At 40.8% G+C, this 27,938-nt stretch overlaps 1 pseudogene; it reads left to right on the top strand.

The window, feature by feature from the left end:
* LOC137755301 (RAD52 motif-containing protein 1-like) overlaps positions 1-27,938 on the top strand; it is a 227,810-nt pseudogene that overhangs the window by 56,569 nt on the left and 143,303 nt on the right.

Raw genomic sequence — 27,938 nt, 5'->3', positions numbered from 1 at the left:
GACCCACGTGCAGCTGGCCTGTGCCAACCTCATCTCTAGAACAGGCCTCCTGATGAAGCTTCTCAGCAAGCAGCAAGAAGTAAAGGTGTCCAAAGCGGAATGGGATACGGACCAGTGGAAAAGTGACAACTCTGTCAGTGAGAGCACAGAAGCCCAGAGTGAGCAGAAAGAGCAGGAGTCAAGTGAGGTGAGGAGAACCCCTGAAACATGGGACCTGGACTTTTACTCAGTTTAGGACATGCCATGAACGTGCCCAAGCAGGAATACCACGGGCTCCTAGTCTGTATCTTACCTTCAGCCGTGAAACTGGCTAAGACAGTGATCTCCCACTTGGCTCATTTAGAGAGTGTGCCACTATTCCTAGGGTAGACGAGAAGAGGACATAACACAGGACAACTAAATTGTAGGTAAATAAATTGTAGAAGAAAAGGCTAATGATAAGATTAATAACACTAAATTTAGCTTGTTCTTATAGAAGCTACTCGCCTGGAAGGATTGGGTTTTATAGTAGTTTAAGAATAGTTAGCTATTGTTTAGAATAGGTTTAAGAAGAGTTAGCTTTCATCCCTTGTATCTCCTTGTTTTTAAAAAATTTGTCATTTATTTTTTTAGCTCACAAAAGAAGTTCCAGGATATGGCTGTAACAACAAACTCATCTTGGCAATATCTGTAACTGTAGTAGTGACGATTTTGGTTACAATTCTCTGTCTCATTGAGGTAAGGACAATAATTCATTCAGATTCAGAACCCACAAACTTGAGAATCAAAGCCACCTTTCCACCCACTACTACTTGATTCTTCTCTTTAGTCATGAGGACTGAGATACACTTTGTTCTTTTACTGAAAAGTATATTCCCAGGATTTTTTGTTTCCTTTTTTCTTTTTTGGCTGCGTTGGGTCTTCATTGCGGTGCACGGGCTTCTCATTGCGGTGGCTTCTCTTGTTGTGGAGTACGGGCTCTAGACGCGCGGGCTCAGGAGTTGTGGCGCACGGACTTAGTTGCTCCACAGCATGTGGGACTTTCCGAGACCAGGGATGGGACCCGTGTCCCCTGCACCGGCAGGCAGATTCTTAACCACTGAACCACCAGGGAAGTCCCAATTCCAGTATTCTTAATCGTTTGTGTAGATCCATATTCCAAACAAGTGTCATTTTCCTCCTGCTTAAAAATACTTCTTTTACCCTTTCTTATAGTGAAAGTCTACTAGTAATGAATTCTTTCAGCTTTTGTATGTCTGAGATAGTCTTCATTTTGCTTTTGTTTGGACAGATCTGGGTATAGAATTCTAGCTTGATAGAATTCAATGCACTACTTTAAAGGTGTTATTCCACTGAGTTCTCCTTTACATTGTTTCCAGCACGAATTCTGCTGTCGTTGTTATCTTTGTTCCTCTGTACGTAGTGTATAGTTTTTTCCTCTGGCTGCTTTTAAATTTTTCTCTTTATTGCTGGTTTTGAGCAATTTGATTATTTTTTGTGCCTTGGTGTAGTTTTGTCCATGTTTCTTATGCTTACAGTTCATTGATCTTCTTGACTTTGTGGGTTTATAGTGTTTACCAATTTGGAAAAGTGTTGGCTATTATTTCTTCAAATTGTTGTATTTCTCCTCTCCTTCATGGACTCTAAGTACCCATGTATTAGGCCACTTGACGTTGTTGCACAACTCACTGAGGCTCTATTCATTTTTGTTGTTGTTTTGTTTTGTTACTCTTTTTGTTTCATTTTGGATAGTTTCTATTGCTATGCCTTAATGTTCACTGACCCTTTCTTCTGCAGTGTCTAATCTGCCATTAACCTCGTTCCGTATCTTTTTCATTTAGACATTGTTTTTAATCTCTAGAAGCACAATTTGGGTCTGTTTTACATTTTCCATGCCTATACTTAACATTTTCAGTGTTTATTCTGGGTTTATTAACATACGAAATGCAGTTGTAATAACTTTTCTTCATGTATAATAACTTTTTAAATGTTCTTTTCTGCCAATTCTAACATCTGTATGGATTATGGGTTAGTTTTGATTGATTGCCTTTTCTCCTCAGTATGGGTCATATTTTCCTACTTCTTTGCATCCTTGGCAATTTTTCATATGATCCCAGATATTGTGAGGTTTAGTTTATTATTTGCTATATATATATATATATATTCCTGTAAAATGCTTGGGCTTTGTTTTGGGTGAAATCAAGTTACTCAGAACAATTTTATTCTTTTAGGTCTAGTGTGTAAGATTCGTTGGGTAGGAGTCCAAGTAGCCTTTAGTGTGGAGCTCACTGTATGCAACTACGGAGACAAGTCCTTTCTGAGCATCATGAGGTTTTGCAGTCTGACTTGTAGGAACAGGTACTATTCCTACAACCCTGTGTGATATCCAGTTATTCTTATTATTAATCCTTTCATGTGGTTCTTTTCCTGGCATCAGGGAATTCCTCACACAAATGTACTGACCAATACTTTGTTGAATTCTCAAGAGATCCCTCTGCATGTCTCCAGAGTTCTTTGTCTGTGCACTTCTTTTCTCTCTGATACTCTGCTTTGGGAACTCTAGTTACGTTGGTTTTCCCAGACTCTCAGCTCCATTTCCTCAGTCAGGGGGTCCACCAGTCTCTGCCAGGACTTCTCTTCCCTTTACCATGACCTGGAAACTCTCTCAGAGAAGTAAGGTAGGGCAATTAGAGGGATCACTTCATTTATTTCCCATCTCCTGGAGATCACTGAACTTTATTGCCTGAGGTCCAGTTTCTTGAAAACTGTTGTTTCATATGTCCTGTCTGATGTTTTCATTGTTTCAGGTGGGAGGTCAAATTGGTCCTTGTTACTTCATCTTGGCCAGAAGCCAATAACATAGTTTAAGTCTGTTTTGTTTTGATACAGGGTCCAGTTAAAGATTAGGCATTGCATGTCATGTCTTTGTTTCCTTTAATCTAGAATATTTCCCTACTATTTTTTTTGATGTTTTATGACATTGGCATTTTTGAAGAGTCTAAGCCAGTTGTCTTGTCAATTGCCCCACAGTCTGGATTTGTCTGTTTCCTCATTAGATTCAAAGTAAACATTTTGGGGAAGAATACTATATAGGTGATGTATTCTTCATACTTCATCACTTCAGGTGGCCCAGTGCTAAGTTTGATCACTTGACTGAGGTGGTATCTTCCATATCTCTCCATTGTAAAGTTATTTTTCCCCTTGGTAATTGATAAATAATATGTGGGGTGATACGTTGGGATCAGTGAAGATCCTACTTTCAAACAACTCTTCACCCAACTGTGCATCAATGATAATCCTTGTCTGAATCGATTATTACATTGATAGTTGCCAAATGACACTTTCCTAATTCTATCATTCCTTTTGCATTTATTAGCTGACATTATTCTATAAAGAAGAGCTCCCCCACTTTTCATTTTGAGTATCATTATGAACTCATGTGCTTTTTTAAAAAGTAACTATGTTATACCTTATTATAACGATAGTGTTATTCTTTGGAATGTTCCTTTTGTCCAGGTTTGGCCAATGCGATCTCTGTTATTGTTTAACCACACGATGCTTTTTTCTTACTAGAATGATTTCTAATATATTACTACTCACAAATAGGAACTGAGAAAAGGACTCCAGAAGGTGCGGTCTTATTCAGACTCTTCTTAGAAGTCCGCCTTCTTCCTGCGTACTCTCAACCCCAAGTGAGGCTTTCGGGTTGGAAGGAGATACTTCTGAATTAAACTACAGATCAATGTCACCCAATTCTAATCCCTATTCCCTTTTTTCTAGGCATACCATACCTACTGCCATCCTAATCCTTCTGTTGGGCACCTCTCTCCTCCTCTATATTTACTTACAACAGTCAAGAGCAGCAATTGGCCAACCGGCCCCTATCCAGTTCTCCAGTCCATATGCCCCAAGAACTCCTTTTTGCACTGGTCTGTGGTGGCCTTGGCCTACCTCGTCTACCCACTCAAGTAACTCTTTTACCACGAATTTAATTACCTGTGTTTCCCTTTATAGGGTCTTACCTAGCCGTATGGCCTGCTGCCTCTGCCAATTTAAAAATACTATTGAGGTTGTCTGTAAGACAGTCAAGCTGCGTTGTGACAGTGAATGCCTGACAGACGTCACACGTTGTGGTGAGTCTCAATTGCGGGATAATAAATTTTTTAATTTTAATTTAATTTTTTAATAATTTTTATTTTTAATCAATGATGATACATTTTCAAATTAATGATGTAATTGCATTATTTTAATTCATTCATTCAGCGTTCCAGCTCCCTACGTTTCTAAGAACTACCCCCTTGCTAAAAATCAGATTCTTGGTTACGTTATTAAGCTAATAAGAGCTCAGGTACATAGTTAGCTTAATAATGTAACTGATCCGCATACATAAAGGAACAAGAGAAAGGCATGGAAGGGGGAAGGGAATTCACATTAACGGCCACATATCCTATGCTGTGCTCTCGGCAAATGAGAACTTATTCGTAGAGTGCATCACAGTTTGTAAACTGATTTTATATACATTAGGTCTCAACTACCCTTTGTCTTATAGGACAGGTGTAAATATAATTTTGTTTCTTTTATTTGTTTCTGCAATTTTATAAAGAGTACAAGTGATGCTGTTTTATGTCCTATTGGGAGCCTGAGAGTTTCTGGTTCCATAACCAGAAGCTGCTACCTAGCCCTTCTAATGGATGGGAGAGCTAGTTTATTCTTCGACTGTCCAGCTCTGAACTTGCTCTGAATCTCAAGCTTTTCTATCCACAAAACACTCAGGGGCTTTCAACTATTTTTCTATGTATCAGATTTATTGGCACTAACTTGATGACTTCCAAAATGTGCTTTCCTGCCCAGGTAGCTTGAATACAGGTCTCTTTCAGTGATCTAGAGCACGTCATATATAGTAACACTTTACTACTTCTGTAAAGACAATATTGCTGATTTTTCAACACAATTTTTTTTTTTTTTTGGCCGTGCCACACAGCTTGTGGGATCTTAGTTCCCCACCCAGGGATTGAACCCGGGCCACAGCAGGGGAAGTGCTCGGTCCCAACCACTAGACCACCAGGGAACTCCCCCAAACAATTTTTTTACTAATTATATTGCTCCCTTCTCGCCCAGAAGTGTGCAGAAAAGGCATTTTTCATCTCCTTTTACAGGTGAGGAAAAACAAGATCAGAGGTGTTAAGTGCTATGATCCTAGTGCCCTGATCTCCTATCCCCAGTTTGGGGCTCTCTGCAAGCCCATGCTCCTCCTTTCTCATGACCCTTCCCTCCTCCTTTGACCCTCACCAAAAATACTTTTAATCCTTTTGGAAGAGAAGCCCAGCTACACAATGGTACACATTACCTTCACACAGTCAGAAGCTTTGGATGGTTCCCCCAGTAAAGCTGGAAATATTAGAAGTAAAATGAAATGAAAGCAAAGTAGCCATCTGACAGAAGTTGCTTTCTGCCTTCTACATTTTAGGACCTCAAGTATTATTCCATTGATTTGTTGTACATTCCGCATTGGCATGCAATCTGGCAAATCTCTTAACTTATACCCCAGATCCCTGGCCAAATTTTAGCAAAGAGCCAGGGCGGACATAGTGTTTTTTTCTGTATAGAGCCTTCTGTTATGGCGGCTGGGATATATGGAAGCAGGGAGTGAGCAAAGGACTCGGTGGGTGGGTGGAGAAGGGCATGTCCAGGTGACCACCTGTTTGTGGCGGTTGTTGTCGTGGTCATCTGTGACAGTAGCAAGAACGCAAGCTCACTGAAGAGGTGGAGAGAGGAAGCCTCACACTCCTCTGCCTCTGAGGCAGGACAGGATGGGGTATGTGAATGTGAGGAGTCACAGTAGATCTGCAGAGAGTCCAGCTGAGTAGGGGAGGATTTGTCTTCCAGCCTTGGCTATTCTTGAGTACTGGCCCCTGGGAACCAGTGGAGTAATCCTGAATATAGTGACTATATTTCACGCTACAGAATTTTCTGAGTAGATAGCCACTTTTTCAAGAGATACCTTTTTCACATTTTCTTGTTGCCAGTCATAGGCTTAAGTGTGGGTTTCTTTTTCTCCTAAGTGGCACTCAAACGTTGACTGATTCCTAATTTATTTGGCTGTGGCCTGACAAAAAGCTGTCCCATCAGTCTTCAGTGATCAAAAACAGTCTCCTCTTTTTTGCCAGATGAAGAAACATCCCTAGAGAATGCAGAAGGATCGTTGATGAAGGTGTTACAAGCGTGGAAGAAGAACAACAGCCCCGAGCTGACTATTGAGTCAGAGAGGGCATCCTCAGATAAAAGTGCTGTCAGCTTGTCAGGCTTCATGAATGAGCAGCTGGACTTTAATAATAACAGTGATATTATCAGGGCACGAAATTACATACTGCCTTATATCTCAGAGGGAGATCTAGGAGATGTGGAATCAACATTATTACCATTCCTTCAACTTCTTTTTTCAAATACACAAGATGGAGATATGCCGCTGGGCCTTTTGAAAAACAATACAAGGAGCCCTTCTGTTAAACGTGCACGCAACAATTCAACTAATAAAAATAGATGGAGGAAACTCCATTTTCTGGAAAATTTGTTAGATGCAGAAACTCAAGAAAAAATGGATGAGGTGAAAAAGGAAGAAAAACCTGCCACGCGTACGCGTTCCAACCTTTTAAGTGCCATGTATAAACGCTACGTCTTTCAAAAGAAGTTGGAAACTGCCCAACCACAGAAAGACAGCCTAGCAAAGACTAAGAGTACAGAGGAAAAGCTGCTGAGAGTGAACAGGGTCCTCAAGGGCCCGAGGGGCCTACAGAAAATGCACCTCCAAGCAGTGGGAGATGAGAGCGTCTGGGGGAAACAGAATGCCCAGCCATCTGTGGCGAGCACTGCCGAAGAAAGAAGGCTCAGGAGGCCATCCCCAAGAAAGCTGAAACAGCTACTCATGGTGCAGAGGCCCAGGAAGCTGGTGGGAAAGTCCTCCAATGCAGAGTCTTCATTCATAAAGGAACACAAGGCAGCAGGTTCCTCTACCCTGAAACAGTACTTCAAGGGCAGGCCTTCTGCCTCCATCCCTCCAGAATCCCCACCTGAGGTTAAAAGCAAATCAAAAGACTTATCCAACACTATACTTGTTTTAGAAGATGCAAAGGCTAGAGTTAGAAATATTAAGGATTTTGAACTAATCTCACATTCTGGGAAAAAAATACATCTTCCATAAAATTAGGACTCATCGGGTCCACAGAAAACCCAAAGTCAAAAGGAGTCAAAAGTTCAGAAAGAAAAGTTCACCCAATAGAATGATGCTTGCAAGCCCTCCTCCGTTCTCTGTAGGGAGGAGTCTCATAAATTCCCCTCCGCGAGAGCCTGTTTCATCTTCAGGAGAAGTGACTTCTCAGGAAAATCCTTTTCCAGAATTATTTTCTCTTTCAGACCCTTCGATAGAAAACACCACTTCAGAAAACAATACTGCACAAAACGTTTCTGAAGAAATTATTTCTACAGGAAACTCTAGTCTGCCAGGAGGAACCAGCCCTGGAAACACTACCCATAGGAACGTCTCCACTGCACATTCTACTGTTGCTGCAGACAACAGTATGCCAACTGTTCAACACACCAACGAAACACAATGGGAGTAGCACAACACGGGCACTGAATTATCCTCTAAGCCCACAGGCTTCACTTTCCTAGGGTTCACATCCCCGGGTGATCAAGTTGAAACTCAGCTAAAGCAGCAGCTGCGGTCCCTCATCCCCAACAATGTCATGCGAAGGCTCATTTCTCATGTTATCCAGACTTTGAAAATAGACTGCTCGGAGACCCACGTGCAGCTGGCCTGTGCCAACCTCATCTCTAGAACAGGCCTCCTGATGAAGCTTCTCAGCAAGCAGCAAGAAGTAAAGGTGTCCAAAGCGGAATGGGATACGGACCAGTGGAAAAGTGACAACTCTGTCAGTGAGAGCACAGAAGCCCAGAGTGAGCAGAAAGAGCAGGAGTCAAGTGAGGTGAGAAGAACCCCTGAAACATGGGACCTGGACTTTTACTCAGTTTAGGACATGCCATGAACGTGCCCAAGCAGGAATACCACGGGCTCCTAGTCTGTATCTTACCTTCAGCCGTGAAACTGGCTAAGACAGTGATCTCCCACTTGGCTCATTTAGAGAGTGTGCCACTATTCCTAGGGTAGACGAGAAGAGGACATAACACAGGACAACTAAATTGTAGGTAAATAAATTGTAGAAGAAAAGGCTAATGATAAGATTAATAACACTAAATTTAGCTTGTTCTTATAGAAGCTACTCGCCTGGAAGGATTGGGTTTTATAGTAGTTTAAGAATAGTTAGCTATTGTTTAGAATAGGTTTAAGAAGAGTTAGCTTTCATCCCTTGTATCTCCTTGTTTTTAAAAAATTTGTCATTTATTTTTTTAGCTCACAAAAGAAGTTCCAGGATATGGCTGTAACAACAAACTCATCTTGGCAATATCTGTAACTGTAGTAGTGACGATTTTGGTTACAATTCTCTGTCTCATTGAGGTAAGGACAATAATTCATTCAGATTCAGAACCCACAAACTTGAGAATCAAAGCCACCTTTCCACCCACTACTACTTGATTCTTCTCTTTAGTCATGAGGACTGAGATACACTTTGTTCTTTTACTGAAAAGTATATTCCCAGGATTTTTTGTTTCCTTTTTTCTTTTTTGGCTGCGTTGGGTCTTCATTGCGGTGCACGGGCTTCTCATTGCGGTGGCTTCTCTTGTTGTGGAGTACGGGCTCTAGACGCGCGGGCTCAGGAGTTGTGGCGCACGGACTTAGTTGCTCCACAGCATGTGGGACTTTCCGAGACCAGGGATGGGACCCGTGTCCCCTGCACCGGCAGGCAGATTCTTAACCACTGAACCACCAGGGAAGTCCCAATTCCAGTATTCTTAATCGTTTGTGTAGATCCATATTCCAAACAAGTGTCATTTTCCTCCTGCTTAAAAATACTTCTTTTACCCTTTCTTATAGTGAAAGTCTACTAGTAATGAATTCTTTCAGCTTTTGTATGTCTGAGATAGTCTTCATTTTGCTTTTGTTTGGACAGATCTGGGTATAGAATTCTAGCTTGATAGAATTCAATGCACTACTTTAAAGGTGTTATTCCACTGAGTTCTCCTTTACATTGTTTCCAGCACGAATTCTGCTGTCGTCGTTATCTTTGTTCCTCCGTACGTAGTGTATAGTTTTTTCCTCTGGCTGCTTTTAAATTTTTCTCTTTATTGCTGGTTTTGAGCAATTTGATTATTTTTTGTGCCTTGGTGTAGTTTTGTCCATGTTTCTTATGCTTACAGTTCATTGATCTTCTTGACTTTGTGGGTTTATAGTGTTTACCAATTTGGAAAAGTGTTGGCTATTATTTCTTCAAATTGTTGTATTTCTCCTCTCCTTCATGGACTCTAAGTACCCATGTATTAGGCCACTTGACGTTGTTGCACAACTCACTGAGGCTCTATTCATTTTTGTTGTTGTTTTGTTTTGTTACTCTTTTTGTTTCATTTTGGATAGTTTCTATTGCTATGCCTTAATGTTCACTGACCCTTTCTTCTGCAGTGTCTAATCTGCCATTAACCTCGTTCCGTATCTTTTTCATTTAGACATTGTTTTTAATCTCTAGAAGCACAATTTGGGTCTGTTTTACATTTTCCATGCCTATACTTAACATTTTCAGTGTTTATTCTGGGTTTATTAACATACGAAATGCAGTTGTAATAACTTTTCTTCATGTATAATAACTTTTTAAATGTTCTTTTCTGCCAATTCTAACATCTGTATGGATTATGGGTTAGTTTTGATTGATTGCCTTTTCTCCTCAGTATGGGTCATATTTTCCTACTTCTTTGCATCCTTGGCAATTTTTCATATGATCCCAGATATTGTGAGGTTTAGTTTATTATTTGCTATATATATATATATATATTCCTGTAAAATGCTTGGGCTTTGTTTTGGGTGAAATCAAGTTACTCAGAACAATTTTATTCTTTTAGGTCTAGTGTGTAAGATTCGTTGGGTAGGAGTCCAAGTAGCCTTTAGTGTGGAGCTCACTGTATGCAACTACGGAGACAAGTCCTTTCTGAGCATCATGAGGTTTTGCAGTCTGACTTGTAGGAACAGGTACTATTCCTACAACCCTGTGTGATATCCAGTTATTCTTATTATTAATCCTTTCATGTGGTTCTTTTCCTGGCATCAGGGAATTCCTCACACAAATGTACTGACCAATACTTTGTTGAATTCTCAAGAGATCCCTCTGCATGTCTCCAGAGTTCTTTGTCTGTGCACTTCTTTTCTCTCTGATACTCTGCTTTGGGAACTCTAGTTACGTTGGTTTTCCCAGACTCTCAGCTCCATTTCCTCAGTCAGGGGGTCCACCAGTCTCTGCCAGGACTTCTCTTCCCTTTACCATGACCTGGAAACTCTCTCAGAGAAGTAAGGTAGGGCAATTAGAGGGATCACTTCATTTATTTCCCATCTCCTGGAGATCACTGAACTTTATTGCCTGAGGTCCAGTTTCTTGAAAACTGTTGTTTCATATGTCCTGTCTGATGTTTTCATTGTTTCAGGTGGGAGGTCAAATTGGTCCTTGTTACTTCATCTTGGCCAGAAGCCAATAACATAGTTTAAGTCTGTTTTGTTTTGATACAGGGTCCAGTTAAAGATTAGGCATTGCATGTCATGTCTTTGTTTCCTTTAATCTAGAATATTTCCCTACTATTTTTTTTGATGTTTTATGACATTGGCATTTTTGAAGAGTCTAAGCCAGTTGTCTTGTCAATTGCCCCACAGTCTGGATTTGTCTGTTTCCTCATTAGATTCAAAGTAAACATTTTGGGGAAGAATACTATATAGGTGATGTATTCTTCATACTTCATCACTTCAGGTGGCCCAGTGCTAAGTTTGATCACTTGACTGAGGTGGTATCTTCCATATCTCTCCATTGTAAAGTTATTTTTCCCCTTGGTAATTGATAAATAATATGTGGGGTGATACGTTGGGATCAGTGAAGATCCTACTTTCAAACAACTCTTCACCCAACTGTGCATCAATGATAATCCTTGTCTGAATCGATTATTACATTGATAGTTGCCAAATGACACTTTCCTAATTCTATCATTCCTTTTGCATTTATTAGCTGACATTATTCTATAAAGAAGAGCTCCCCCACTTTTCATTTTGAGTATCATTATGAACTCATGTGCTTTTTTAAAAAGTAACTATGTTATACCTTATTATAACGATAGTGTTATTCTTTGGAATGTTCCTTTTGTCCAGATTTGGCCAATGCGATCTCTGTTATTGTTTAACCACACGATGCTTTTTTCTTACTAGAATGATTTCTAATATATTACTACTCACAAATAGGAACTGAGAAAAGGACTCCAGAAGGTGCGGTCTTATTCAGACTCTTCTTAGAAGTCCGCCTTCTTCCTGCGTACTCTCAACCCCAAGTGAGGCTTTCGGGTTGGAAGGAGATACTTCTGAATTAAACTACAGATCAATGTCACCCAATTCTAATCCCTATTCCCTTTTTTCTAGGCATACCATACCTACTGCCATCCTAATCCTTCTGTTGGGCACCTCTCTCCTCCTCTATATTTACTTACAACAGTCAAGAGCAGCAATTGGCCAACCGGCCCCTATCCAGTTCTCCAGTCCATATGCCCCAAGAACTCCTTTTTGCACTGGTCTGTGGTGGCCTTGGCCTACCTCGTCTACCCACTCAAGTAACTCTTTTACCACGAATTTAATTACCTGTGTTTCCCTTTATAGGGTCTTACCTAGCCGTATGGCCTGCTGCCTCTGCCAATTTAAAAATACTATTGAGGTTGTCTGTAAGACAGTCAAGCTGCGTTGTGACAGTGAATGCCTGACAGACGTCACACGTTGTGGTGAGTCTCAATTGCGGGATAATAAATTTTTTAATTTTAATTTAATTTTTTAATAATTTTTATTTTTAATCAATGATGATACATTTTCAAATTAATGATGTAATTGCATTATTTTAATTCATTCATTCAGCGTTCCAGCTCCCTACGTTTCTAAGAACTACCCCCTTGCTAAAAATCAGATTCTTGGTTACGTTATTAAGCTAATAAGAGCTCAGGTACATAGTTAGCTTAATAATGTAACTGATCCGCATACATAAAGGAACAAGAGAAAGGCATGGAAGGGGGAAGGGAATTCACATTAACGGCCACATATCCTATGCTGTGCTCTCGGCAAATGAGAACTTATTCGTAGAGTGCATCACAGTTTGTAAACTGATTTTATATACATTAGGTCTCAACTACCCTTTGTCTTATAGGACAGGTGTAAATATAATTTTGTTTCTTTTATTTGTTTCTGCAATTTTATAAAGAGTACAAGTGATGCTGTTTTATGTCCTATTGGGAGCCTGAGAGTTTCTGGTTCCATAACCAGAAGCTGCTACCTAGCCCTTCTAATGGATGGGAGAGCTAGTTTATTCTTAGACTGTCCAGCTCTGAACTTGCTCTGAATCTCAAGCTTTTCTATCCACAAAACACTCAGGGGCTTTCAACTATTTTTCTATGTATCAGATTTATTGGCACTAACTTGATGACTTCCAAAATGTGCTTTCCTGCCCAGGTAGCTTGAATACAGGTCTCTTTCAGTGATCTAGAGCACGTCATATATAGTAACACTTTACTACTTCTGTAAAGACAATATTGCTGATTTTTCAACACAATTTTTTTTTTTTTTTTGGCCGTGCCACACAGCTTGTGGGATCTTAGTTCCCCACCCAGGGATTGAACCCGGGCCACAGCAGGGGAAGTGCTCGGTGCCAACCACTAGACCACCAGGGAACTCCCCCAAACAATTGTTTTACTAATTATCTTGCTCCCTTCTCGCCCAGAAGTGTGCAGAAAAGGCATTTTTCATCTCCTTTTACAGGTGAGGAAAAACAAGATCAGAGGTGTTAAGTGCTATGATCCTAGTGCCCTGATCTCCTATCCCCAGTTTGGGGCTCTCTGCAAGCCCATGCTCCTCCTTTCTCATGACCCTTCCCTCCTCCTTTGACCCTCACCAAAAATACTTTTAATCCTTTTGGAAGAGAAGCCCAGCTACACAATGGTACACATTACCTTCACACAGTCAGAAGCTTTGGATGGTTCCCCCAGTAAAGCTGGAAATATTAGAAGTAAAATGAAATGAAAGCAAAGTAGCCATCTGACAGAAGTTGCTTTCTGCCTTCTACATTTTAGGACCTCAAGTATTATTCCATTGATTTGTTGTACATTCCGCATTGGCATGCAATCTGGCAAATCTCTTAACTTATACCCCAGATCCCTGGCCAAATTTTAGCAAAGAGCCAGGGCGGACATAGTGTTTTTTTCTGTATAGAGCCTTCTGTTATGGCGGCTGGGATATATGGAAGCAGGGAGTGAGCAAAGGACTCGGTGGGTGGGTGGAGAAGGGCATGTCCAGGTGACCACCTGTTTGTGGCGGTTGTTGTCGTGGTCATCTGTGACAGTAGCAAGAACGCAAGCTCACTGAAGAGGTGGAGAGAGGAAGCCTCACACTCCTCTGCCTCTGAGGCAGGACAGGATGGGGTATGTGAATGTGAGGAGTCACAGTAGATCTGCAGAGAGTCCAGCTGAGTAGGGGAGGATTTGTCTTCCAGCCTTGGCTATTCTTGAGTACTGGCCCCTGGGAACCAGTGGAGTAATCCTGAATATAGTGACTATATTTCACGCTACAGAATTTTCTGAGTAGATAGCCACTTTTTCAAGAGATACCTTTTTCACATTTTCTTGTTGCCAGTCATAGGCTTAAGTGTGGGTTTCTTTTTCTCCTAAGTGGCACTCAAACGTTGACTGATTCCTAATTTATTTGGCTGTGGCCTGACAAAAAGCTGTCCCATCAGTCTTCAGTGATCAAAAACAGTCTCCTCTTTTTTGCCAGATGAAGAAACATCCCTAGAGAATGCAGAAGGATCGTTGATGAAGGTGTTACAAGCGTGGAAGAAGAACAACAGCCCCGAGCTGACTATTGAGTCAGAGAGGGCATCCTCAGATAAAAGTGCTGTCAGCTTGTCAGGCTTCATGAATGAGCAGCTGGACTTTAATAATAACAGTGATGTTATCAGGGCACGAAATTACATACTGCCTTATATCTCAGAGGGAGATCTAGGAGATGTGGAATCAACATTATTACCATTCCTTCAACTTCTTTTTTCAAATACACAAGATGGAGATATGCCGCTGGGCCTTTTGAAAAACAATACAAGGAGCCCTTCTGTTAAACGTGCACGCAACAATTCAACTAATAAAAATAGATGGAGGAAACTCCATTTTCTGGAAAATTTGTTAGATGCAGAAACTCAGGAAAAAATGGATGAGGTGAAAAAGGAAGAAAAACCTGCCACGCGTACGCGTTCCAACCTTTTAAGTGCCATGTATAAACGCTACATCTTTCAAAAGAAGTTGGAAACTGCCCAACCACAGAAAGACAGCCTAGCAAAGACTAAGAGTACAGAGGAAAAGCTGCTGAGAGTGAACAGGGTCCTCAAGGGCCCGAGGGGCCTACAGAAAATGCACCTCCAAGCAGTGGGAGATGAGAGCGTCTGGGGGAAACAGAATGCCCAGCCATCTGTGGCGAGCACTGCCGAAGAAAGAAGGCTCAGGAGGCCATCCCCAAGAAAGCTGAAACAGCTACTCATGGTGCAGAGGCCCAGGAAGCTGGTGGGAAAGTCCTCCAATGCAGAGTCTTCATTCATAAAGGAACACAAGGCAGCAGGTTCCTCTACCCTGAAACAGTACTTCAAGGGCAGGCCTTCTGCCTCCATCCCTCCAGAATCCCCACCTGAGGTTAAAAGCAAATCAAAAGACTTATCCAACACTATACTTGTTTTAGAAGATGCAAAGGCTAGAGTTAGAAATATTAAGGATTTTGAACTAATCTCACATTCTGGGAAAAAAATACATCTTCCATAAAATTAGGACTCATCGGGTCCACAGAAAACCCAAAGTCAAAAGGAGTCAAAAGTTCAGAAAGAAAAGTTCACCCAATAGAATGATGCTTGCAAGCCCTCCTCCGTTCTCTGTAGGGAGGAGTCTCATAAATTCCCCTCCGCGAGAGCCTGTTTCATCTTCAGGAGAAGTGACTTCTCAGGAAAATCCTTTTCCAGAATTATTTTCTCTTTCAGACCCTTCGATAGAAAACACCACTTCAGAAAACAATACTGCACAAAACGTTTCTGAAGAAATTATTTCTACAGGAAACTCTAGTCTGCCAGGAGGAACCAGCCCTGGAAACACTACCCATAGGAACGTCTCCACTGCACATTCTACTGTTGCTGCAGACAACAGTATGCCAACTGTTCAACACACCAACGAAACACAATGGGAGTAGCACAACACGGGCACTGAATTATCCTCTAAGCCCACAGGCTTCACTTTCCTGGGGTTCACATCCCCGGGTGATCAAGTTGAAACTCAGCTAAAGCAGCAGCTGCGGTCCCTCATCCCCAACAATGTCATGCGAAGGCTCATTTCTCATGTTATCCAGACTTTGAAAATAGACTGCTCGGAGACCCACGTGCAGCTGGCCTGTGCCAACCTCATCTCTAGAACAGGCCTCCTGATGAAGCTTCTCAGCAAGCAGCAAGAAGTAAAGGTGTCCAAAGCGGAATGGGATACGGACCAGTGGAAAAGTGACAACTCTGTCAGTGAGAGCACAGAAGCCCAGAGTGAGCAGAAAGAGCAGGAGTCAAGTGAGGTGAGGAGAACCCCTGAAACATGGGACCTGGACTTTTACTCAGTTTAGGACATGCCATGAACGTGCCCAAGCAGGAATACCACGGGCTCCTAGTCTGTATCTTACCTTCAGCCGTGAAACTGGCTAAGACAGTGATCTCCCACTTGGCTCATTTAGAGAGTGTGCCACTATTCCTAGGGTAGACGAGAAGAGGACATAACACAGGACAACTAAATTGTAGGTAAATAAATTGTAGAAGAAAAGGCTAATGATAAGATTAATAACACTAAATTTAGCTTGTTCTTATAGAAGCTACTCGCCTGGAAGGATTGGGTTTTATAGTAGTTTAAGAATAGTTAGCTATTGTTTAGAATAGGTTTAAGAAGAGTTAGCTTTCATCCCTTGTATCTCCTTGTTTTTAAAAAATTTGTCATTTATTTTTTTAGCTCACAAAAGAAGTTCCAGGATATGGCTGTAACAACAAACTCATCTTGGCAATATCTGTAACTGTAGTAGTGACGATTTTGGTTACAATTCTCTGTCTCATTGAGGTAAGGACAATAATTCATTCAGATTCAGAACCCACAAACTTGAGAATCAAAGCCACCTTTCCACCCACTACTACTTGATTCTTCTCTTTAGTCATGAGGACTGAGATACACTTTGTTCTTTTACTGAAAAGTATATTCCCAGGATTTTTTGTTTCCTTTTTTCTTTTTTGGCTGCGTTGGGTCTTCATTGCGGTGCACGGGCTTCTCATTGCGGTGGCTTCTCTTGTTGTGGAGTACGGGCTCTAGACGCGCGGGCTCAGGAGTTGTGGCGCACGGACTTAGTTGCTCCACAGCATGTGGGACTTTCCGAGACCAGGGATGGGACCCGTGTCCCCTGCACTGGCAGGCAGATTCTTAACCACTGAACCACCAGGGAAGTCCCAATTCCAGTATTCTTAATCGTTTGTGTAGATCCATATTCCAAACAAGTGTCATTTTCCTCCTGCTTAAAAATACTTCTTTTACCCTTTCTTATAGTGAAAGTCTACTAGTAATGAATTCTTTCAGCTTTTGTATGTCTGAGATAGTCTTCATTTTGCTTTTGTTTGGACAGATCTGGGTATAGAATTCTAGCTTGATAGAATTCAATGCACTACTTTAAAGGTGTTATTCCACTGAGTTCTCCTTTACATTGTTTCCAGCAAGAAATCTGCTGTCGTTGTTATCTTTGTTCCTCTGTACGTAGTGTATAGTTTTTTCCTCTGGCTGCTTTTAAATTTTTCTCTTTATTGCTGGTTTTGAGCAATTTGATTATTTTTTGTGCCTTGGTGTAGTTTTGTCCATGTTTCTTATGCTTACAGTTCATTGATCTTCTTGACTTTGTGGGTTTATAGTGTTTACCAATTTGGAAAAGTGTTGGCTATTATTTCTTCAAATTGTTGTATTTCTCCTCTCCTTCATGGACTCTAAGTACCCATGTATTAGGCCACTTGACGTTGTTGCACAACTCACTGAGGCTCTATTCATTTTTGTTGTTGTTTTGTTTTGTTACTCTTTTTGTTTCATTTTGGATAGTTTCTATTGCTATGCCTTAATGTTCACTGACCCTTTCTTCTGCAGTGTCTAATCTGCCATTAACCTCGTTCCGTATCTTTTTCATTTAGACATTGTTTTTAATCTCTAGAAGCACAATTTGGGTCTGTTTTACATTTTCCATGCCTATACTTAACATTTTCAGTGTTTATTCTGGGTTTATTAACATATGAAATGCAGTTGTAATAACTTTTCTTCATGTATAATAACTTTTTAAATGTTCTTTTCTGCCAGTTCTAACATCTGTATGGATTATGGGTTAGTTTTGATTGATTGCCTTTTCTCCTCAGTATGGGTCATATTTTCCTACTTCTTTGCATCCTTGGCAATTTTTCATATGATCCCAGATATTGTGAGGTTTAGTTTATTATTTGCTATATATATATATATATATTCCTGTAAAATGCTTGGGCTTTGTTTTGGGTGAAATCAAGTTACTCAGAACAATTTTATTCTTTTAGGTCTAGTGTGTAAGATTCGTTGGGTAGGAGTCCAAGTAGCCTTTAGTGTGGAGCTCACTGTATGCAACTACGGAGACAAGTCCTTTCTGAGCATCATGAGGTTTTGCAGTCTGACTTGTAGGAACAGGTACTATTCCTACAACCCTGTGTGATATCCAGTTATTCTTATTATTAATCCTTTCATGTGGTTCTTTTCCTGGCATCAGGGAATTCCTCACACAAATGTACTGACCAATACTTTGTTGAATTCTCAAGAGATCCCTCTGCATGTCTCCAGAGTTCTTTGTCTGTGCACTTCTTTTCTCTCTGATACTCTGCTTTGGGAACTCTAGTTACGTTGGTTTTCCCAGACTCTCAGCTCCATTTCCTCAGTCAGGGGGTCCACCAGTCTCTGCCAGGACTTCTCTTCCCTTTACCATGACCTGGAAACTCTCTCAGAGAAGTAAGGTAGGGCAATTAGAGGGATCACTTCATTTATTTCCCATCTCCTGGAGATCACTGAACTTTATTGCCTGAGGTCCAGTTTCTTGAAAACTGTTGTTTCATATGTCCTGTCTGATGTTTTCATTGTTTCAGGTGGGAGGTCAAATTGGTCCTTGTTACTTCATCTTGGCCAGAAGCCAATAACATAGTTTAAGTCTGTTTTGTTTTGATACAGGGTCCAGTTAAAGATTAGGCATTGCATGTCATGTCTTTGTTTCCTTTAATCTAGAATATTTCCCTACTATTTTTTTTGATGTTTTATGACATTGGCATTTTTGAAGAGTCTAAGCCAGTTGTCTTGTCAATTGCCCCACAGTCTGGATTTGTCTGTTTCCTCATTAGATTCAAAGTAAACATTTTGGGGAAGAATACTATATAGGTGATGTATTCTTCATACTTCATCACTTCAGGTGGCCCAGTGCTAAGTTTGATCACTTGACTGAGGTGGTATCTTCCATATCTCTCCATTGTAAAGTTATTTTTCCCCTTGGTAATTGATAAATAATATGTGGGGTGATACGTTGGGATCAGTGAAGATCCTACTTTCAAACAACTCTTCACCCAACTGTGCATCAATGATAATCCTTGTCTGAATCGATTATTACATTGATAGTTGCCAAATGACACTTTCCTAATTCTATCATTCCTTTTGCATTTATTAGCTGACATTATTCTATAAAGAAGAGCTCCCCCACTTTTCATTTTGAGTATCATTATGAACTCATGTGCTTTTTTAAAAAGTAACTATGTTATACCTTATTATAACGATAGTGTTATTCTTTGGAATGTTCCTTTTGTCCAGATTTGGCCAATGCGATCTCTGTTATTGTTTAACCACACGATGCTTTTTTCTTACTAGAATGATTTCTAATATATTACTACTCACAAATAGGAACTGAGAAAAGGACTCCAGAAGGTGCGGTCTTATTCAGACTCTTCTTAGAAGTCCGCCTTCTTCCTGCGTACTCTCAACCCCAAGTGAGGCTTTCGGGTTGGAAGGAGATACTTCTGAATTAAACTACAGATCAATGTCACCCAATTCTAATCCCTATTCCCTTTTTTCTAGGCATACCATACCTACTGCCATCCTAATCCTTCTGTTGGGCACCTCTCTCCTCCTCTATATTTACTTACAACAGTCAAGAGCAGCAATTGGCCAACCGGCCCCTATCCAGTTCTCCAGTCCATATGCCCCAAGAACTCCTTTTTGCACTGGTCTGTGGTGGCCTTGGCCTACCTCGTCTACCCACTCAAGTAACTCTTTTACCACGAATTTAATTACCTGTGTTTCCCTTTATAGGGTCTTACCTAGCCGTATGGCCTGCTGCCTCTGCCAATTTAAAAATACTATTGAGGTTGTCTGTAAGACAGTCAAGCTGCGTTGTGACAGTGAATGCCTGACAGACGTCACACGTTGTGGTGAGTCTCAATTGCGGGATAATAAATTTTTTAATTTTAATTTAATTTTTTAATAATTTTTATTTTTAATCAATGATGATAAATTTTCAAATTAATGATGTAATTGCATTATTTTAATTCATTCATTCAGCGTTCCAGCTCCCTACGTTTCTAAGAACTACCCCCTTGCTAAAAATCAGATTCTTGGTTACATTATTAAGCTAATAAGAGCTCAGGTACATAGTTAGCTTAATAATGTAACTGATCCGCATACATAAAGGAACAAGAGAAAGGCATGGAAGGGGGAAGGGAATTCACATTAACGGCCACATATCCTATGCTGTGCTCTCGGCAAATGAGAACTTATTCGTAGAGTGCATCACAGTTTGTAAACTGATTTTATATACATTAGGTCTCAACTACCCTTTGTCTTATAGGACAGGTGTAAATATAATTTTGTTTCTTTTATTTGTTTCTGCAATTTTATAAAGAGTACAAGTGATGCTGTTTTATGTCCTATTGGGAGCCTGAGAGTTTCTGGTTCCATAACCAGAAGCTGCTACCTAGCCCTTCTAATGGATGGGAGAGCTAGTTTATTCTTAGACTGTCCAGCTGTGAACTTGCTCTGAATCTCAAGCTTTTCTATCCACAAAACACTCAGGGGCTTTCAACTATTTTTCTATGTATCAGATTTATTGGCACTAACTTGATGACTTCCAAAATGTGCTTTCCTGCCCAGGTAGCTTGAATACAGGTCTCTTTCAGTGATCTAGAGCACGTCATATATAGTAACACTTTACTACTTCTGTAAAGACAATATTGCTGATTTTTCAACACAATTTTTTTTTTTTTTTGGCCGTGCCACACAGCTTGTGGGATCTTAGTTCCCCACCCAGGGATTGAACCCGGGCCACAGCAGGGGAAGTGCTCGGTCCCAACCACTAGACCACCAGGGAACTCCCCCAAACAATTTTTTTACTAATTATCTTGCTCCCTTCTCGCCCAGAAGTGTGCAGAAAAGGCATTTTTCATCTCCTTTTACAGGTGAGGAAAAACAAGATCAGAGGTGTTAAGTGCTATGATCCTAGTGCCCTGATCTCCTATCCCCAGTTTGGGGCTCTCTGCAAGCCCATGCTCCTCCTTTCTCATGACCCTTCCCTCCTCCTTTGACCCTCACCAAAAATACTTTTAATCCTTTTGGAAGAGAAGCCCAGCTACACAATGGTACACATTACCTTCACACAGTCAGAAGCTTTGGATGGTTCCCCCAGTAAAGCTGGAAATATTAGAAGTAAAATGAAATGAAAGCAAAGTAGCCATCTGACAGAAGTTGCTTTCTGCCTTCTACATTTTAGGACCTCAAGTATTATTCCATTGATTTGTTGTACATTCCGCATTGGCATGCAATCTGGCAAATCTCTTAACTTATACCCCAGATCCCTGGCCAAATTTTAGCAAAGAGCCAGGGCGGACATAGTGTTTTTTTCTGTATAGAGCCTTCTGTTATGGCGGCTGGGATATATGGAAGCAGGGAGTGAGCAAAGGACTCGGTGGGTGGGTGGAGAAGGGCATGTCCAGGTGACCACCTGTTTGTGGCGGTTGTTGTCGTGGTCATCTGTGACAGTAGCAAGAACGCAAGCTCACTGAAGAGGTGGAGAGAGGAAGCCTCACACTCCTCTGCCTCTGAGGCAGGACAGGATGGGGTATGTGAATGTGAGGAGTCACAGTAGATCTGCAGAGAGTCCAGCTGAGTAGGGGAGGATTTGTCTTCCAGCCTTGGCTATTCTTGAGTACTGGCCCCTGGGAACCAGTGGAGTAATCCTGAATATAGTGACTATATTTCACGCTACAGAATTTTCTGAGTAGATAGCCACTTTTTCAAGAGATACCTTTTTCACATTTTCTTGTTGCCAGTCATAGGCTTAAGTGTGGGTTTCTTTTTCTCCTAAGTGGCACTCAAACGTTGACTGATTCCTAATTTATTTGGCTGTGGCCTGACAAAAAGCTGTCCCATCAGTCTTCAGTGATCAAAAACAGTCTCCTCTTTTTTGCCAGATGAAGAAACATCCCTAGAGAATGCAGAAGGATCGTTGATGAAGGTGTTACAAGCGTGGAAGAAGAACAACAGCCCCGAGCTGACTATTGAGTCAGAGAGGGCATCCTCAGATAAAAGTGCTGTCAGCTTGTCAGGCTTCATGAATGAGCAGCTGGACTTTAATAATAACAGTGATGTTATCAGGGCACGAAATTACATACTGCCTTATATCTCAGAGGGAGATCTAGGAGATGTGGAATCAACATTATTACCATTCCTTCAACTTCTTTTTTCAAATACACAAGATGGAGATATGCCGCTGGGCCTTTTGAAAAACAATACAAGGAGCCCTTCTGTTAAACGTGCACGCAACAATTCAACTAATAAAAATAGATGGAGGAAACTCCATTTTCTGGAAAATTTGTTAGATGCAGAAACTCAGGAAAAAATGGATGAGGTGAAAAAGGAAGAAAAACCTGCCACGCGTACGCGTTCCAACCTTTTAAGTGCCATGTATAAACGCTACGTCTTTCAAAAGAAGTTGGAAACTGCCCAACCACAGAAAGACAGCCTAGCAAAGACTAAGAGTACAGAGGAAAAGCTGCTGAGAGTGAACAGGGTCCTCAAGGGCCCGAGGGGCCTACAGAAAATGCACCTCCAAGCAGTGGGAGATGAGAGCGTCTGGGGGAAACAGAATGCCCAGCCATCTGTGGCGAGCACTGCCGAAGAAAGAAGGCTCAGGAGGCCATCCCCAAGAAAGCTGAAACAGCTACTCATGGTGCAGAGGCCCAGGAAGCTGGTGGGAAAGTCCTCCAATGCAGAGTCTTCATTCATAAAGGAACACAAGGCAGCAGGTTCCTCTACCCTGAAACAGTACTTCAAGGGCAGGCCTTCTGCCTCCATCCCTCCAGAATCCCCACCTGAGGTTAAAAGCAAATCAAAAGACTTATCCAACACTATACTTGTTTTAGAAGATGCAAAGGCTAGAGTTAGAAATATTAAGGATTTTGAACTAATCTCACATTCTGGGAAAAAAATACATCTTCCATAAAATTAGGACTCATCGGGTCCACAGAAAACCCAAAGTCAAAAGGAGTCAAAAGTTCAGAAAGAAAAGTTCACCCAATAGAATGATGCTTGCAAGCCCTCCGTTCTCTGTAGGGAGGAGTCTCATAAATTCCCCTCCGCGAGAGCCTGTTTCATCTTCAGGAGAAGTGACTTCTCAGGAAAATCCTTTTCCAGAATTATTTTCGCTTTCAGACCCTTCGATAGAAAACACCACTTCAGAAAACAATACTGCACAAAACGTTTCTGAAGAAATTATTTCTACAGGAAACTCTAGTCTGCCAGGAGGAACCAGCCCTGGAAACACTACCCATAGGAACGTCTCCACTGCACATTCTACTGTTGCTGCAGACAACAGTATGCCAACTGTTCAACACACCAACGAAACACAATGGGAGTAGCACAACACGGGCACTGAATTATCCTCTAAGCCCACAGGCTTCACTTTCCTGGGGTTCACATCCCCGGGTGATCAAGTTGAAACTCAGCTAAAGCAGCAGCTGCGGTCCCTCATCCCCAACAATGTCATGCGAAGGCTCATTTCTCATGTTATCCAGACTTTGAAAATAGACTGCTCGGAGACCCACGTGCAGCTGGCCTGTGCCAACCTCATCTCTAGAACAGGCCTCCTGATGAAGCTTCTCAGCAAGCAGCAAGAAGTAAAGGTGTCCAAAGCGGAATGGGATACGGACCAGTGGAAAAGTGACAACTCTGTCAGTGAGAGCACAGAAGCCCAGAGTGAGCAGAAAGAGCAGGAGTCAAGTGAGGTGAGGAGAACCCCTGAAACATGGGACCTGGACTTTTACTCAGTTTAGGACATGCCATGAACGTGCCCAAGCAGGAATACCACGGGCTCCTAGTCTGTATCTTACCTTCAGCCGTGAAACTGGCTAAGACAGTGATCTCCCACTTGGCTCATTTAGAGAGTGTGCCACTATTCCTAGGGTAGACGAGAAGAGGACATAACACAGGACAACTAAATTGTAGGTAAATAAATTGTAGAAGAAAAGGCTAATGATAAGATTAATAACACTAAATTTAGCTTGTTCTTATAGAAGCTACTCGCCTGGAAGGATTGGGTTTTATAGTAGTTTAAGAATAGTTAGCTATTGTTTAGAATAGGTTTAAGAAGAGTTAGCTTTCATCCCTTGTATCTCCTTGTTTTTAAAAAATTTGTCATTTATTTTTTTAGCTCACAAAAGAAGTTCCAGGATATGGCTGTAACAACAAACTCATCTTGGCAATATCTGTAACTGTAGTAGTGACGATTTTGGTTACAATTCTCTGTCTCATTGAGGTAAGGACAATAATTCATTCAGATTCAGAACCCACAAACTTGAGAATCAAAGCCACCTTTCCACCCACTACTACTTGATTCTTCTCTTTAGTCATGAGGACTGAGATACACTTTGTTCTTTTACTGAAAAGTATATTCCCAGGATTTTTTGTTTCCTTTTTTCTTTTTTGGCTGCGTTGGGTCTTCATTGCGGTGCACGGGCTTCTCATTGCGGTGGCTTCTCTTGTTGTGGAGTACGGGCTCTAGACGCGCGGGCTCAGGAGTTGTGGCGCACGGACTTAGTTGCTCCACAGCATGTGGGACTTTCCGAGACCAGGGATGGGACCCGTGTCCCCTGCACCGGCAGGCAGATTCTTAACCACTGAACCACCAGGGAAGTCCCAATTCCAGTATTCTTAATCGTTTGTGTAGATCCATATTCCAAACAAGTGTCATTTTCCTCCTGCTTAAAAATACTTCTTTTACCCTTTCTTATAGTGAAAGTCTACTAGTAATGAATTCTTTCAGCTTTTGTATGTCTGAGATAGTCTTCATTTTGCTTTTGTTTGGACAGATCTGGGTATAGAATTCTAGCTTGATAGAATTCAATGCACTACTTTAAAGGTGTTATTCCACTGAGTTCTCCTTTACATTGTTTCCAGCACGAATTCTGCTGTCGTTGTTATCTTTGTTCCTCTGTACGTAGTGTATAGTTTTTTCCTCTGGCTGCTTTTAAATTTTTCTCTTTATTGCTGGTTTTGAGCAATTTGATTATTTTTTGTGCCTTGGTGTAGTTTTGTCCATGTTTCTTATGCTTACAGTTCATTGATCTTCTTGACTTTGTGGGTTTATAGTGTTTGCCAATTTGGAAAAGTGTTGGCTATTATTTCTTCAAATTGTTGTATTTCTCCTCTCCTTCATGGACTCTAAGTACCCATGTATTAGGCCAGTTGACGTTGTTGCACAACTCACTGAGGCTCTATTCATTTTTGTTGTTGTTTTGTTTTGTTACTCTTTTTGTTTCATTTTGGATAGTTTCTATTGCTATGCCTTAATGTTCACTGACCCTTTCTTCTGCAGTGTCTAATCTGCCATTAACCTCGTTCCGTATCTTTTTCATTTAGACATTGTTTTTAATCTCTAGAAGCACAATTTGGGTCTGTTTTACATTTTCCATGCCTATACTTAACATTTTCAGTGTTTATTCTGGGTTTATTAACATACGAAATGCAGTTGTAATAACTTTTCTTCATGTATAATAACTTTTTAAATGTTCTTTTCTGCCAATTCTAACATCTGTATGGATTATGGGTTAGTTTTGATTGATTGCCTTTTCTCCTCAGTATGGGTCATATTTTCCTACTTCTTTGCATCCTTGGCAATTTTTCATATGATCCCAGATATTGTGAGGTTTAGTTTATTATTTGCTATATATATATATATATTCCTGTAAAATGCTTGGGCTTTGTTTTGGGTGAAATCAAGTTACTCAGAACAATTTTATTCTTTTAGGTCTAGTGTGTAAGATTCGTTGGGTAGGAGTCCAAGTAGCCTTTAGTGTGGAGCTCACTGTATGCAACTACGGAGACAAGTCCTTTCTGAGCATCATGAGGTTTTGCAGTCTGACTTGTAGGAACAGGTACTATTCCTACAACCCTGTGTGATATCCAGTTATTCTTATTATTAATCCTTTCATGTGGTTCTTTTCCTGGCATCAGGGAATTCCTCACACAAATGTACTGACCAATACTTTGTTGAATTCTCAAGAGATCCCTCTGCATGTCTCCAGAGTTCTTTGTCTGTGCACTTCTTTTCTCTCTGATACTCTGCTTTGGGAACTCTAGTTACGTTGGTTTTCCCAGACTCTCAGCTCCATTTCCTCAGTCAGGGGGTCCACCAGTCTCTGCCAGGACTTCTCTTCCCTTTACCATGACCTGGAAACTCTCTCAGAGAAGTAAGGTAGGGCAATTAGAGGGATCACTTCATTTATTTCCCATCTCCTGGAGATCACTGAACTTTATTTGCCTGAGGTCCAGTTTCTTGAAAACTGTTGTTTCATATGTCCTGTCTGATGTTTTCATTGTTTCAGGTGGGAGGTCAAATTGGTCCTTGTTACTTCATCTTGGCCAGAAGCCAATAACATAGTTTAAGTCTGTTTTGTTTTGATACAGGGTCCAGTTAAAGATTAGGCATTGCATGTCATGTCTTTGTTTCCTTTAATCTAGAATATTTCCCTACTATTTTTTTTGATGTTTTATGACATTGGCATTTTTGAAGAGTCTAAGCCAGTTGTCTTGTCAATTGCCCCACAATCTGGATTTGTCTGTTTCCTCATTAGATTCAAAGTAAACATTTTGGGGAAGAATACTATATAGGTGATGTATTCTTCATACTTCATCACTTCAGGTGGCCCAGTGCTAAGTTTGATCACTTGACTGAGGTGGTATCTTCCATATCTCTCCATTGTAAAGTTATTTTTCCCCTTGGTAATTGATAAATAATATGTGGGGTGATACGTTGGGATCAGTGAAGATCCTACTTTCAAACAACTCTTCACCCAACTGTGCATCAATGATAATCCTTGTCTGAATCGATTATTACATTGATAGTTGCCAAATGACACTTTCCTAATTCTATCATTCCTTTTGCATTTATTAGCTGACATTATTCTATAAAGAAGAGCTCCCCCACTTTTCATTTTGAGTATCATTATGAACTCATGTGCTTTTTTAAAAAGTAACTATGTTATACCTTATTATAACGATAGTGTTATTCTTTGGAATGTTCCTTTTGTCCAGATTTGGCCAATGCGATCTCTGTTATTGTTTAACCACACGATGCTTTTTTCTTACTAGAATGATTTCTAATATATTACTACTCACAAATAGGAACTGAGAAAAGGACTCCAGAAGGTGCGGTCTTATTCAGACTCTTCTTAGAAGTCCGCCTTCTTCCTGCGTACTCTCAACCCCAAGTGAGGCTTTCGGGTTGGAAGGAGATACTTCTGAATTAAACTACAGATCAATGTCACCCAATTCTAATCCCTATTCCCTTTTTTCTAGGCATACCATACCTACTGCCATCCTAATCCTTCTGTTGGGCACCTCTCTCCTCCTCTATATTTACTTACAACAGTCAAGAGCAGCAATTGGCCAACCGGCCCCTATCCAGTTCTCCAGTCCATATGCCCCAAGAACTCCTTTTTGCACTGGTCTGTGGTGGCCTTGGCCTACCTCGTCTACCCACTCAAGTAACTCTTTTACCACGAATTTAATTACCTGTGTTTCCCTTTATAGGGTCTTACCTAGCCGTATGGCCTGCTGCCTCTGCCAATTTAAAAATACTATTGAGGTTGTCTGTAAGACAGTCAAGCTGCGTTGTGACAGTGAATGCCTGACAGACGTCACACGTTGTGGTGAGTCTCAATTGCGGGATAATAAATTTTTTAATTTTAATTTAATTTTTTAATAATTTTTATTTTTAATCAATGATGATACATTTTCAAATTAATGATGTAATTGCATTATTTTAATTCATTCATTCAGCGTTCCAGCTCCCTACGTTTCTAAGAACTACCCCCTTGCTAAAAATCAGATTCTTGGTTACATCATTAAGCTAATAAGAGCTCAGGTACATAGTTAGCTTAATAATGTAACTGATCCGCATACATAAAGGAACAAGAGAAAGGCATGGAAGGGGGAAGGGAATTCACATTAACGGCCACATATCCTATGCTGTGCTCTCGGCAAATGAGAACTTATTCGTAGAGTGCATCACAGTTTGTAAACTGATTTTATATACATTAGGTCTCAACTACCCTTTGTCTTATAGGACAGGTGTAAATATAATTTTGTTTCTTTTATTTGTTTCTGCAATTTTATAAAGAGTACAAGTGATGCTGTTTTATGTCCTATTGGGAGCC

Source organism: Eschrichtius robustus, chromosome 20 (genome assembly GCF_028021215.1).
Source record: "Eschrichtius robustus isolate mEscRob2 chromosome 20, mEscRob2.pri, whole genome shotgun sequence".
Classification (NCBI taxonomy): Eukaryota; Metazoa; Chordata; class Mammalia; order Artiodactyla; family Eschrichtiidae; genus Eschrichtius; species Eschrichtius robustus.
The sequence above is the reverse complement of the archived record's forward strand: the minus strand, read 5'-3'. Positions and strand labels throughout refer to the sequence as shown.